Consider the following 13,355-nt stretch of genomic DNA (forward strand, 5'->3'; position numbering starts at 1 on the left):
CTGATCGCGTTTAACGATTTGCCCACATGAAGAGGCTTTAAATTGGGATGATTGCAAACTGCTACACTTTAGGGGGTGGAGAGGTTAAGTAGCAGAGGTCTATTGTAGCTTGATACATTTAGCCCAATGTATCAAATGTCTTTAGATGTCCCACCCTGGAAGAAGTTTCCTTTTTTTTTACTCATATTCAAAATTGTCCTAACTTTAAACCCACCATGTACAAGCAACATGTTATAGAAAGGGCAGATGAGATAATTATGCAGCTTTCAAGCATTATTCAAATATTGCCCTTTTAAATGATACCTCCTTGGCAACAATGCAGGAAAGCAAAGAGTTAATGGAGTTGATCTTTGTAAGCAATGTTACTAGCAACACGACAGGACAAGCAGCAATGCTCCAGAAGCCCAAACTTAAAGGGACATTATACATTATATTTGTCTTTGTATAAATGTTTTGTAGATGATCCATTTATAGCCCATACAGTTGTTTTTTAAGTATAGTTTTGCTTATTTTGAAGTAACATTGCTTTGATTTTAAGACTCCTAACCAAGTCCTAAAGTTTTAAAAGTATTCTGATGTATACCTACTCCAGCTTGCTCCTGTTTGTGTAAATAGTCTTTTCATATGCAGATGAAGGGGGGGGGTCTGCTCTTTTCCCTATACAGCCACTTTCAGTGGGTGTTCCAGCTAATCTTTTCAACAGAGCTTAAATGGGAGCTTCTAAGTCAGTTTTTAAAAGGTTTTATACTGTATTTTTAGATTAGTATCTGTGCATATTTGTCTTAATAATAGTGTCTATTACATGCAGTTATATGAAAATTGGTATATACTGTCCCTTTAAGCACATAGTTACTACAGTTTAGAACTGTCCTACTGACTATGCAGCCAAAATAGGAATTGCTGATAAATTATATATTTAGCTCTATACTATATAATCCTCACTTCTAAAACAATTACCCAGATTAACTTCAGTGGTTAGTGACTCTTTCCTTGTCCTTTTCTTTGCACTAATTAGCACTATATACTATCTTAATATTTTCATATAAATATATGATTATAAAATAGTTAAATATTTATACTACAGGGTTAAATATGTGATGATTAAACTGACAAAACCTCAAATGATTTGGACAACAAAGATTATAGTTGGATGAGTTTAAATTTGGCTGGACTCTTAAATGGAGAAACATTTTATTAATTCTTCCACCTTAAAGGGACATGAAACCCAATTTTTTTCTTTCATGATTTAGAAAGAACATGTAATTTTAAACAACTTTTTAATTTACTTCTATTATCTAATTTGCTTCATTCGCTTTATATCCTTTGCTGAAAAGCATATCTAGATAGGCTCAGTATCTGCTGATTGGTGGCTGCACATAGATGCCTTGTGTGATTGGCTCACCCATATGCATTGCTATTTCTTCAACAAAGGATATCTACAGAATGAAGCAAATTAGATAATAGAAGTAAATTGGAATGTTGTTTAAATGGTATTCTCTATCTGAATCATGAAAGAAAACTTTTGGGTTTAGTGTCCCTTTAATTGTTAGAATATCCTGTCTTCACATAACCTTAAAGGGTCACTGAACCCAATTTTTTTCTTTTGTGATTCAAATAAAGCTTGACATTTTAAGCAACTTTCTAATTTACTCCTATTATCAAATTTTCATCATTCTCTTGGTATCTTTATTTGAAATGCAAGAATGTAAGTTTAGATGCCGGCCCATTTTTGGTGAACAACCTGGGTTGTCCTTGCTGATTGGTGGATAAATTCATCCACCAATAAAAAGTGCTATCCAGAGTTCTGAACCCAAAAAAAGCTTAGATGCATTTTTTTTTAAAGATAGCAAGAGAACGAAGAAAAATTGATAATAGGAGTAAATTAGAAAGTTGCTTAAAATCGTATGCTCTATCTGAATAACAAAAGAAAAAAAAATGGGTTCAGTGTCCCTTTAACTGGGAATACATGTTCTACAAATAACATAAAATGCTAGACACTTGATTAGTCCTGACTAATGTCTATTATTATTCCACTTTCTTTGTTTTGCTTATGTATATATATATATATAAAAATAAAATTATTATTGCAGAACTCATTGAAATAGCTTTTTTATTAACCACAATTAGGATAATGGTGACAAGCTTTCCTTGTAACATTTATACTTCCCAAGGGAGCCCCAAGCAATAAAAAGGGTAAATGTCACAAACCTATATTTTATGATACCCTATGACAAGATCTGCTGTGCACTGCAGAAAGAACTACACACATCTAACATAAGCAAGAGGGATAGATAACTAAGTAAACAAGTCATTTAAAACCTAATGGTGTTATAACTGTTTATCTATAAATGACTGGCTCCTTTGAAAAAGTTTTCATGAATTAAAACAAATAAAAGTAAAATATAAAAAAAAGTGTAAGATAAAAATAAATTTTCACTACTTTTAAAATGCATCCAATGAATTTACAACTTTAATTTAAAATAAAAAAAGAACGAAAAAATCTTATTCCTTTCAGGAACAATATTTAATGTTTTCTTAAAAAGAATAATAATAATAATAATAATAATAATAATAATAATAATAATAACAATAATTATATATATATATATATATATATATATATATATATATATATATATATATATATATATATATATATATATATATATATATATATATATATATATATATACATATATATATATTTCCCTTCACAAACCCATTTCTGTGAATAAATATTTATTTATTTATTGGCTTGGAATTGTATTTGAATCTATATCTATCTTTCTATATTGTGACCTTTTCAAGTAGAAACTTTTTCCCTCTCAAAAATATTCCCTCCTGAACTGTGTTAAATGGTATTGCCCCATCTCCATAAGTTTTAGTTTTATTGCACTGACTTCTCAGTTTACAAAATATCTTGAGGCAGTAAAAACATTGCTCCAGACTATTTAAAGCAACAGTTCATGTTCAAGGGGAAAATTCTACTAGCTCGTCAAATAAAAGTCTGCTCTGTCTAGTGTTCCCATGGATTGTTTAATGGTTCACTGCCTTTCTTCCAGGTACTTTTCCTTTTCTCACAATTTCTTCAATTCTAGGACAACATTTAAAGGATATCTCCAGCTTTCTTAAACATGCTCAGTGGATTGTGAAGTGTACGTGGGATGACAGAAATTGCTTTTAAACAGAGGTACCTTCATTGGTGAGAAAGAAATATCTTCCTGCATCCTGGCAGCTAAATATAAAACAATAAAAAAAAATGTAATTGTATTTATATATTTTCTTAATAATACTTTGCATTGCACATGTATATATCATGTTTATAAAAAAAACACTATTTTAACATGTTAAAATAGTTTTGCATGATGAGGAAAAAAATGCTATAAAATGTTAAAGCTATTAATTTAAAGTATAAAACTAATACAAAAGTATATGTGTGTGCAATGCTGGTCTGTGGGGTTTAAAACTAACTGGCTGATAAGGAAAACAGTCATAGCTGTTACTAGACAGTTATCCACGTCCATCATTTTAATTTTTTCAATACAGAAATATCCATGCTACAAAAATAAAAGGCCGTAATACGTTAAAAAAAATAATATATGATTTTAAACAAAAAAGGGCCATTATTTTATAACGTATATTTTTTTTTATCATCATATTTTATTAAAAAAATAAAAAAAACACTTTACATTCAGTATTGCAAAAAATGTACCAGAAATCTATGTTTTAATTAATTAATTGATTGAATAATTAATTAATGCTAAAATGAAAAAAAAAATTGTGACTAAGTAGGATTACAATGTAAATATCAAATGAATTATATTCACATCATGCATGATCTTTGTATAGTGTTTGATAACCCTAGATACTGCATTTAGTTTGTCCTTCTATTAATTGTGAAATTAAATTAAAATCTGTCTTCATTGCATATACATAGTCAATATGAATATACAGGTGGCCCTCGTTTTACAACGGTTCAATTTACACCGTTTCAGAATAACAACATTTTTTTCCAGTCCTGTGACTGCTATTGAAAAGCATTGAGAAGCAGTGCATTTATTAAAATAGCCAGTAGGTGGAGCTGTCCGCTTGTGTTGCAGCAAAGCCAAGCAAGCTGAAATGAATCAGTTTAACCAGACCTGAGCTATTGAGCAGATTTTAAAGGAACAAGATCTTCCTGTCTATAAATCAGTTCAGATTTGAATGCATAGAAAGAACTGTTTGCAGAAAAATGCAAGTGAAGTCTGTGTTGTGTGATTATTTTATTAGGTTTATAATACTGTTTAGCAAATGTTTTTGTTCATTTAACTTAGTTTAATTATATATTCTGTGTTGTGTGATTATTTTATTAGGTTTATAATGCTGTTTAGCATTTAAAGTCTTCATTTCAAAGCTTTAAAAATAATGTATTAGGTGTTACTTATGACAATTTTGAGAGGGGCCTGGAACCTAACTCCCTCACTTCCCATTGACTTACATTATAAACTGGGTTTCAATTTACAACGGTTTCGATTTACAACCATTCCTTCTGGAACCTAACCCCAGCATAAACTGAGGGCTACCTGTATAATACACAGTATGACAAACATATTGCTAATTGATTTTATGTTTCCCTTTCTAAATTAAGCCAAACCTACTTGGCCTATGCATAAATAGCCTCATTTAAATATGGAATATATGTTACAGCTTTAGTGCTAGGTTTCAAAGTATACAATAACAGCTTGCCCATCCAACACAAGCCAGTCAATGAATGCTAACTATGAGAAGTAAAGAAAATATTTTTTTCCTATAAAGCATTGTTTATATCAGCAATTGAAGGCACAGTAAACACTCTGAGATTGTGATATTAAATGCTTATTTATGTATAGTTAAACAACTTTGCAATATACTTATATATTATACTCAATTCATTATTTTGCCCCCCTTCCCTGACATTCAAGTTTCAAAATTCTGGATTTCCCAGTTTAAAAAATGAAAGAGCACAGACCGCACAAGGCTAACCTAGCCACATATCTGTCGACAAACTGCAGTGTGTTATCTTATCTTTTCTGATGATGTCTAATACTGTAGATTTTGTCAACAAATAACGGTGGCAAGCCTTGTTTTCTCCAGACTTAAAGGGACACTCAATTCAAAATGAAACTTTAATAATTCTGATAGAGTGTGAAATTTTAAACAACTTTCCAATTTACTTCCATTAACAAAATGTGCACATTCTTTTTATATTTACACTTTTTGTGTCACCAGCTCCTACTGAGCATGTGCAAGAATTTACAGAATATATGTATATACATTTGTGATTGGCTGGTGGCTGTCACATGATCCAGGAGGAGTGGAAATTGACATAACTGAAATTTGTCAGAAAAAAATATGCTACTCAGATTAAAGTTAAGACTAAGTGCTATTATATTGTCTTTTTGTCGTTTTATCATTTGTTGATTATGCAAATCTACTGTATTTACTGGTCCTTTAAGTCCGGATTGGCTCCTCCAAATAAGGAAAGTTGTGGATGGAGTATGAACCTTGAAAAACAATAGCAACATGGAAGGTGTCTGTTCTAAAAGTGTTCAATCTCTGTTCAGTCTTCTATTAGAAGACTTCAAAATAATTGTAATTACAAGGTGTTTAATGTCAAAGTTATGTCTGTTTCCACTCATCCTGTATAATGTGACAGCCATCAGTGTAAATATAAAAAGACTGTGCAGATTTTGTTAATGGAAGTAAATTGGAAAGTTGTTTAAAATTGCTACTCTATCTAAAACATGAAGATTTCATTTTTACTTGAGCGTCCCTTTAAGTATTAATTTGCAAAAGACCTACATACAAAATACTTTTTAAAACTTTCTTTATTAATGCTTTGCAAAACTACTTAAAAATTCTTGTGAGTATCTTTATCTTATATCCCTTAATAGTGAACAATTAAAGCTAGCAGTGAATGAGATTGCATACTGCTTTATCAAATCACTGTGTAGAATGCAGCTGGATCGGGGAATTTGGAGTATTGTGAAGTAAACCTCAGTTACAAAATTTCCCCAGTGTGAGTGGGTCAAGAACAATTTTACACAAATACATTGAATTTTACAACTAAAACAAACAAAACAAGTAATGTGTATATTTAAATATTTTATATTACAATCTCAAAGTACAGCCAGGGCACTTTGCTCCACACAATAGTTAATTTGCATGGCCTTAGAGAACATAGAGCATTTTATCTGGGCTTGGGAAAGTAAAGCTACTCTGAAATGTGATGACAATATTCAGTAGGGTGATAGCTTGGACATAAATGTTTTGACATTCAATTAAAAAATAAATAAAAGGAGCTTACTGCATAAAACAATGTGAAAAGTTTTTAATTATTGAAAGTTAATTTTTGAACATGATATCCCTTCAAGATTGCATTATAGAAATGCCTTGGGACAGACTACAGACTAAGGGCTTGTTTCCATTGAGCCGTAATTAAGTTTGTGTGCACTCGCAAACCGTTAAATAAACTGTTGGAAGCAATATCGTTCACCGACTAATTCCAACGGCCCGTTATAACTTAATTTCGGCAACTGGAGTCCAGCTGCCGAACACATTATTGTGTCCCATACAAAGTATCAGAAGTCGCTAATCTTTAAATAAAACCAGGTTTCCAATGCCCGCGCAAACCATTAATACACTGTCGGAGGCTGCCGATACATTAATAAAAATTACACCCAGCTGAACTAGGTGTATAATAGGAAAAAGGTGCTTTTTGAGACCTTTTTCCCATTGAAATCCAACCCAACATGTCAAAACCCCTCTATCCGCCATCCTCCCCACTTTGCAACATAGAATAAATCTATTAACCCCTAATCCGCCATGCCCCCACAACACAATCTAGCTATTTAAACTATTAACCCCTAATCCACCATACCCCCACAATGCAATCTAGCTATTTAAACTATTAACCCCTAATCCGCCATGCCCCCACAACGCAAATAACTGATCACTAAGCCCCCTAACCTAACATCCCCTAAATTAACCCCATTACATAAATTAAAATAATCCTAAATTACAATTATAATATTAAATCCTAAATTACAATTAAAATATTAAATTCTAAAATACAATTAAACCTAAAATTAAATTACAATACTTAATCTAAAACTACAAAAAATAAAAGTCTACAATTACAGAAAAAAATAAACTGAATTATCCAAAATAAAAAAATTAAACCTAATCTAATACCCCTATTAAAATAAAAAACTCCCCCCAAAATAAAAACACTCTTTAATCTAAGACTTGCTCTAAATTAAACAACTCTTTTACCTAGAAAAAAATGAAAAGCCCCCCTAACAGTAAAACCCACCAACCCCCTAAAATAAAAAAACTAACACTAAAAAACCTAAGCTACCCATTGCCCCTAAAAAGGCATTTGCATGGGCATTGCCCTTAAAAGGGCATTCAGCTCTTTTACTGCCCCATTAAAATCCCTAATCTAAAAAATTTAAAAATCTAAAAAAAGCCTAAATCTAACCCCCAGATAGGTACTCACGGTTCCTGAAGTCCGGCGGTGAAGTCTTCTTCCAAGCGGCGACCTCTTCCATCTTCACCCAGGACTGCGGAACTGAAGATCGGCGACCGTGGAGCCATGGAGCGTGGAGGGTCCCCTTTGTACGATCATTGCCATACACTGAATATTGAATGCAAGTACCTTGCAATCCTATTGGCTGATTTGATTCTTCAAATTCAAATCAGCCAATAGAATGAGAGCTACTGAAATCCTATTGGCTTATTTGAACAGCCAATCAGATTTCAGCAGCTCTCATCCTATTGGCTGATTTGAAGAATCATATCAGCCAATAGGAATGCAACATACACCATATTTAAACGCGTAACTTGCATTCAATTTTCAGTGTACGGCGGTGATCGTACGAAGAGGATCCTTCACGCTGTTTGGCTCCACGGTCGATGGTCTTCAGTTCCGTGTTTGCCGGTCTTCAGTTCAGTGGAGTTCAGGCTCGTATTTACCTTCCAAGGAGGGATTGCATTCTTGGCGTGGTATGGTATATACCATGGTAAGGTAACGTTAAAGTGGTTTCTATTACCATGTTTAGCCGATGCGGCTCTGTTTCCAAAATCCAGTAAATAGCTGGTAGGAGAATATTAGGACAGTGAAACACTGGAACTGTGCAATTACGCTGATACAGCGTTAAAAGTTTTTGGCAAAAAAGTCGTTAAGGACTTGTCTGGATAAGGTGGATTTTTAACTTTTTGGAACTTTTAAGCTAGCAAATTTAAGGGAGACGTTCCTGATTAAGTTTGAGTATATGTCATATGCTGTTGCTATTTCATTTTATTAATTATTCTTATAAAATATTTTAAAATCATATGCATTATTGTGATTTACTGGTATATCTCTTTAAATCTGAAGTGTCTGCTGCAAAGCGCCCTTTTCACTTGTAATTGCACTATTCTTTTTTTATGTTTTATGCCAGTGAGGAGCTTACTAGAAAAGAGGCCAGACACCCTCCGTGCCTCCCCTTTTTTCTTAAACCTAACTTTTCCCATGGAAACCTGTTACTAAAATGGAGATGTAATTTACTTTTAGCTGTCGGTCGCTTCAGTAGCTTATGGTTCCATTTTTAGCGACTCAATAAAAGCGAGCTCTAAGATGGGCCTTCAGGTTTTTGTCTGCTTCAAAACCATTTTCTTCTGTATTTTTTGACAGATACTTAAAAAAATTGCAGAATTTTAAAAACCTTGATTTTGCTTTTATTGGTACAGGTTTTACACAAAACCAAAATGTGTTTTATGTCCCTTTATTTAGTCCTTCAGATAGATATCTGCATATCCCAGGTAAGTTCCCTTTACCCTTTGACCATCTCTACTGGAAGTTTATTCCATGAATCAACTCTGCATTCTGTAAAGAAAAGTTTCTGCTTTATGCCTTTATTTAGCACTAATACATTTATTAGTGTTTATAATAATGTAAAATTATGCATTTATTATTATTATTATTATTATTATTATTATTATTTGTAGTGCACCAACAGATTCAAATTGATATAGAACACTTTAAAATGTATGTCTTAGGGAAAAGCTATGCAATTCTGAAACTAAAAAGACAATAACCTTTGGTTTAATGAAAGCCAAACAATTCTAATGCAGATGCCAATGTCATTTTATTAAAGTTAGGCCCAGCAGACCTCAATGTTTCTTTTAATTGCTTATCTAATACAAAATGTATTTTAAATAAAGATAAAGAACAGAAAAAAAAGAGAGAAAAAACTGAGAAAGAAAAGCAGATGGAGTAGATTTTTTTGTAATCCTTTGTAAAAATGAAATTTTTTAAAAGACAAGATATCATCAAACATAACAAGAAGGTTATGTCAGAACCATGAAGAATACAACAGTGTTTTCACAGACAGATGGATGCTGCAAATGATTAGAGAAGGACAGTCTAAAGAATGTAATTCTGTTTCCAATAATGCAAAATGTATTGGAGATTTCATGAAATGGAACGAAATTTTAGAAGCATTCCAGTTGGTAAGCATTCAACCCATTCTTTCTCCACCCAGGGCAAGAAACATGCTTGGCTTATGGTTGCTGTGTCTTGAGGCATGAACAAGAGAAACAAAGGCTATTTTCTTAATTTAACGATTAACTTTTATATAAAAAAAATAGTCTTATAATGCAAAACCAATCATTTCAAAGAAAAAAATAAAAGATCTCCCGCAAATGATTTCTCAATTTATGTTTCTTTCCGCACTGATATTGTAATGAATTTGTTAACTGATTAGTTCAGAACAAAATCATACTTTATATCAACAACTATCAACAAGTTTCAAAAAGACATCGATATTGTGTTAGACAAATTATTGTTACCTTATCCAGGGAACTGTTGATATTTTTATTATCTTTTTTTGGAATGCACCAAAAGATTCCCCAGCACTATACAGGAGCCAGGAGGTACAATAAATAAAGACTGTGTAATTAGACTGAGACAGATGGATATTCACATTTAAAAAAAAAAAAGTCACTTAAAAAGATTAAAAAAGCTGAGGTTCATGGCAATGTTTTATATTAAATAGTTTTGTTTCTTTTATTATTAGTTTATATATTTTTGCAGATTTTTACAAAAATAAAAAAAACTATATATATGAGAAAGGGACAAAATGAAATAACAAAAACTAACTGACACTTTAACTTGTTGTAAATGCTCTCCATGTTTATGAAAAGTAACATGACTGTACAAAAGCGCATACATTTTTTCATTCTATCATTTAGAGCACTGACACCATGTCACTTGGGGGTGTCACATCATGCATCCGAAATGCTGGTCAGAGGTGTCAGAGCAGAAAAAGGGGAGAGCTTCTGTTTTAGAAACAATGATAAATACTCATCACAAAATAAATGACAAAGTAGTGTTATTTAAAGTTGCCTATAATTAGAGAAAAAAAGCTGCTAATTTTGATCATGAAAGCGTAAAGGTCAATAATAATTTTATATAAACAGTGTGAAAAAAATATGTGTACAAATTGTAATCACTATTAGTTTGTAAGAATATCTATACCAAAATCAATTATCAGACGTATTATTAGAAATATTGGTCCTCAGAAATTGGCTTTAAAATGAAACAACAATGATCAAGATAAGATTATGCAGAACTTTGTAGCGTAGCATGCAACAGCTTCATTAAAGGGATGTTGAGCAATAATAGACTTAATAATGCAGAATCTGTTGGCGCCCTACAAATAACCGATAATAATAATAACATAATGATGTATTCAAAACAAAGATTAGCCTTACACTTATATTAGTTGTTAAGCGTAAAGGTTTAGTTCATATAAAGCACTGGTTTTCAAACCTGTCCCCAGGCCTCCCTAACAGGCCACATTTTGAATATATCTGAACTGGAGCACAGGGGATTAGTAACCATGGTTATTTTACCCGTTCTCATCCAAGGAGATCCTGAAAACCTGGCCTGTTAGGGATGTATGAGGACAGATTTGAAAACCAGTGCTATAAAGTAATGGGCACAGCCATGTTTGAACTAGTTTCCTACCCATCTTTGCTAGTGCAAACAAAGCTGTGCAGAATCCCTTTTAGATTATCCTATATTCAACACAGCCTTGTTTGGACAGTCTCTTTTATTGCCTACTTTATAGTTGTCTCAAATTGTCTTAAAGGGGCACTGTACCCAAAAATTTTCTTTTGTGATTCAGATTGAGCATGACATTTTAAGCAACTTTCTAATTTACTCCTATTATCAAATTTTCTTAATTCTCTTGGTATCTTTATTTGAAATGCAAGAATGTAAGTTTAGATGCTGGCCCATTTTTGGTGAACAACCTGGGTTGTCCTTGCTGATTGGTGGATAAATTCATCCACCAATAAAAAAGTGCTGTCCAGAGTACTGAAACCAAAAAAAAGCTTAGATGCCTTCTTTTTCAAATAATGATAGCAAGAGAACGAAGAAAAATTGATAATAGGAGTAAATTAGAAAGTTGCTTAATATTACATGCTCTTTCTCAATTACAAAAGAAAAAAGTTGGGTTCAGTGTCCCTTTAAGTAGGGGCAACAAATAAGGGGCAATTTAAAGTAAACATGTTGAGATCTGTGCATATCCTAAAAGTTCTAATTAAGTAAAAATAGTTTGCATAAAAAATGTTTAAAAATTGCTGGCAAATATTTTAAAATACTTTTCCAAAATAAGCAAAATTTGTTACAAAGCCATGCTGTCTGGAGCAGCCAACTCCACCCCCCTTATCAATGTTTAGACACAGGCATTGTATTTTAACTGAGTTCACAGCTTCTAGGCATGCTCCAGCAGATAATCCCTTTTCACTTTTGCATTCTACCAAAACAGCAATAGATATAGATACAGCAATAGAAGGAAATGTGTTGGGGGAGTTAGAGCTTTACAATTCAGAAACTAAAAATAAATGGCTAATGGTAAGGCACTGCAGTATAAATTTGCATGTAAAGTAATTAAAGTACATATTATTATATTTTGTCTCTATCCCAACTTATTTTATGTCCCTTTAAGTTCAAACATGGCAGCATATATTACTTTATAGAAACTCAGTGGAATTTAAAAAAACAATAATTTTCAGTTAAATTGCAGGTATAGGGTACAAAATAAATAATGAAAGTATATTGCAAAGTTTTGTTTAACTACAAATAATTAAACATTTTCTATTACAATCTCATAGTATTTAATATCCCTGTTTAATATATGGAAAACAGACTCCAATGTATTTTGTACTCCTAATTTGTGAGTTTCTTCAGGGCTAAAAGTAAGCATATTACATTTGACAGAAGCTTTAGAACCCAGTACTTCTAGAAATCAGTGTGTTATTTCTATCCAATTACCAAGTCCTGTTATATACAGCGCTCAATAATCTCTTGAATTTTACTAGATAGAAACAACTTAATAAAAACAGCATTTCCTCATATTTCATTGTTCTTGTCTAATCATCCACACATATTTTCTGGACAGCGAAGCATTCATCTGATTCATTTATTAAATGGATGGTCTACTCCAAAAATGTGTATTGTTTAAAAAATATAAACGCCTTTACTACACATTCTTTAGCTTTGCATAACCAACATTGTTTTACAGTATTAATATACTTTATCACCTTTGAAACTCTAAATCTCTGCCTAGTCTTAAACTTTTGCAGGCTGCCTTTTATCTTAGTGCATTTAAATAGCTTTTCACAGCAAAATAGTGCTAGTTAATGTGTGTCTTATATGAAACATTGTGCTCACTCCAGTGGAGTTATTTATGTGTCAGCACTGATTGGCTAGAATGCAAGTCTGTAAATAGCACTGAGATAAGGGGGCTTAGATACAAGGTAATCACAGATGTAAAAGGTATATTAATATAACAGTGTTGGTTATGCAAAACCGGGGAATTGGTAATAAAGGGATTATCTATATTTTTAAACAATAACAATTCTGGTGTAGATTGTCCCTTCAATATTATGGTTACTTAAAATTCTAAAATTATTATTATTTGTAGATGTCATTGCTAATCCATTCTTTAAATAAGCAAGTGCATGGATGCAGCCATGTTTATCAGTTTTTCCTCTATGTATGAGCAACAACTGTACAATATCTCTGCAATCCTGTACATGTCTGTTATCTAATGCCTTAGACAATTTGCAAAGCTGCCACCTAGAAATTGTGTCAATCATGCAGGTGGTAGTTCAATGTCAATTACTTGTTTTGGTAGCCAACTCATCTTAGTAAGCTATAGCAAGGGTAAAAAATAAAATAAAAATGGCTGGCCTATGTCAACTCCTAGAAATATCTTGGTATTTGGCTTGATCCTAACCTGTCGTTTGGACCTCATATTGATAAACTATTCTCCAAACTGTAC

The sequence above is a fragment of the Bombina bombina genome, chromosome 1 (assembly GCF_027579735.1).
Source record: "Bombina bombina isolate aBomBom1 chromosome 1, aBomBom1.pri, whole genome shotgun sequence".
Taxonomy (NCBI): domain Eukaryota; kingdom Metazoa; phylum Chordata; class Amphibia; order Anura; family Bombinatoridae; genus Bombina; species Bombina bombina.